Below are 999 nucleotides of genomic sequence, written 5' to 3'. Positions count from 1 at the left end.
GGGCGTGGAGGGGCGGAGCTAGGGCACTTTAGACCAATGCGCTGTCTCTGAGATCCACCCATTAACGACGAGATTCCACATCACGTGTGCGCGGAGGCTGAGCCCCACGAGTCGACGTCACCCCAGCGGCACGAGCTTGGGTGGTGAAGCGGGCTGGGAGCAATGTAGGAACCGCTGCTGGAAACCGACCAGAGCGACCTTCCCCATGAGGTTTCCGATCCGCGGCAGTTTTGTCTCGGAGCTAAGCAGTCATCTTTCCTACTGGACTGAGTCTGGATTTCGGTCTTCCTTTCTCACCCATTCCCTATAAGCATTAGAACAAAGAAGGCACGCGGCGTAGGAAGGGGGGAAGGGAGCGTACGCGGGCGCCCCCGGGGACAGGAGCTTCTGCTCCTGGTCTCCAAGGAGGCGGTCGCCATGGCAGCGGGATGCGTCTCGACCCACCCGACAGGGTGTGGGCGTCTTCATAGAGCACTTACTAAGGCTTTTGGATTTTTGCCACAGGCCCACCTGTCGATGTGCGACTATCTCTATCCTTATATACACTGACTAGGACAAGAGGTTTAAAGTGCCGAAAGAGCAGTCCAGAACACACAGGTTCCCGATCCCTCCAACTTAACTAGCGGAGACAGGCCTTGGACCGCTGAGAGCTTGCTTGTTTTTCCAATAGAATGTGGTCGCTGCCTGTAAGAGTCCTCAAGGTCCGACTCTTCCGTGTCCTTATGGCTGTTGACCTGACTCTGATCTTCTGTCTGCACGCTGGTAACAAATAGTCTTTCTGAGCTATTGTTTTCATAGCGTTACTTCAGAGGGCCCAGTGCTTCCCTGCTGTCTTCAGCAGGGCTTCTCAAACTTTTTATCGTTGTTTTGGATGGTACGTGCGCTCCCTGCTGTTGAGAAAATTCTGTCCTCCAGAGCGGACATTGAGAACTTTTCATTCTAATCCCAGCCTACACAACCCCTACTCCCACCTTTCCAGAAGCCCCGTGGTGTGTTCCA

This window comes from Mus caroli, unplaced genomic scaffold, assembly GCF_978045245.1.
Source record: "Mus caroli unplaced genomic scaffold, Mus_caroli_1 scaffold_2, whole genome shotgun sequence".
NCBI classification, from domain to species: domain Eukaryota; kingdom Metazoa; phylum Chordata; class Mammalia; order Rodentia; family Muridae; genus Mus; species Mus caroli.
This window is presented reverse-complemented; position numbering follows the sequence as displayed.